The sequence below is a fragment of the Sesamum indicum genome, linkage group LG3 (genome assembly GCF_000512975.1).
Source record: "Sesamum indicum cultivar Zhongzhi No. 13 linkage group LG3, S_indicum_v1.0, whole genome shotgun sequence".
NCBI lineage: Eukaryota > Viridiplantae > Streptophyta > Magnoliopsida > Lamiales > Pedaliaceae > Sesamum > Sesamum indicum.
The window spans coordinates 15,862,140-15,863,405 of NC_026147.1; positions in this window are offsets into that span (position 1 = coordinate 15,862,140).

Here is a 1,266-nt window from a genome sequence, read left to right on the forward strand (position 1 = left end):
CCCCCCCCCACACCCCCCTCTACCCACACACCACACGCACACACCCCCACACGTACATACAACACACCCCCCCACACCCACCCCACACAGACTCGCCCCCACCCCCCCCACCCACACACACCACACACCCCACACGCACGCACACACCCACCAATACACAAACAAATATATTTTTATATGCCTTAAGAATTTCGTTAAATGATGACGCCCCTTATTCCGGCTATTATATTTCCTTGTCTATGCGTCTTTTTTCTTTTTTCTTGTGTGTGTGCGTGTAGTGTGTGGGTGAGGGGTGTGTGCGTGTGTGTGTGTGTGGGTGTGTGGGTGTTTGTGTGCGTGTGGTGTGTGTGTGTGGGTGGGGTGTGTGCGAGTTTGTGTGTGTGGGTGGGTCACCCACACACCCATACACCACACGCACAAAAAAAAAAAAAAAGACGCATAGACAAGGAAATGTAAAAGCCGGAATAAGGGGCGGCATCATTCAACAAACTTCTCAAGGCATATAAAAATATATTTGTTAACATCGTGATCTTAACAGAAACCTGCTACACTAATTGGTTAGAAGATCACAACCACCCAAGGATTTATCAGATTTTATCAATCCACCACTCATTTTTCCTCACTATATCCCCTCTAGTGAAGTAAATCAATCCAAGACCACTCTTGCTTAAGAAGTTTTGCAAAATGATGTTGTTCCTTGTTCCGGCTTTTACATTTCCTTGTCTATGCGCCCTTTTTCTTTTTTTTTTATGTGTGTGTGTGTTGGGGGTGTGTGTGTGTGTGGTGTATGTGTGTGTATGTTTGTGTGGGTGTGTGTGTCTGTGGAGTGTGTGGGTGTGGAGTGTGGGTGTATAGGTGGGGTATGTGTGTGTGTGTGTGGGTGTGGGGTGTGTGTGTGTCACGGTAAAACATGTTTTTCTTTCACGGTACAATACCTCACTTCTTCTATTTTCAAAATGGAAGAAAAACATGTTTTACCGTGACACACACATACACACACCACACTTTCACACACACACCCACACACACACGACACGCACACAAAACACACACCCCCCACACGCACAGACACACCCACCCCAAACACACACACCCACCCACACACACATTTGCACACACTCCCACCCCACACACACACACAACCCCACGCACACACTCCACACACACATACACACACACACCCACCCATGCACACACACACCACATGCACATAGACACACACACCCCTCCCCCCCCACCACACCCACCCACCCCACCCACACACAT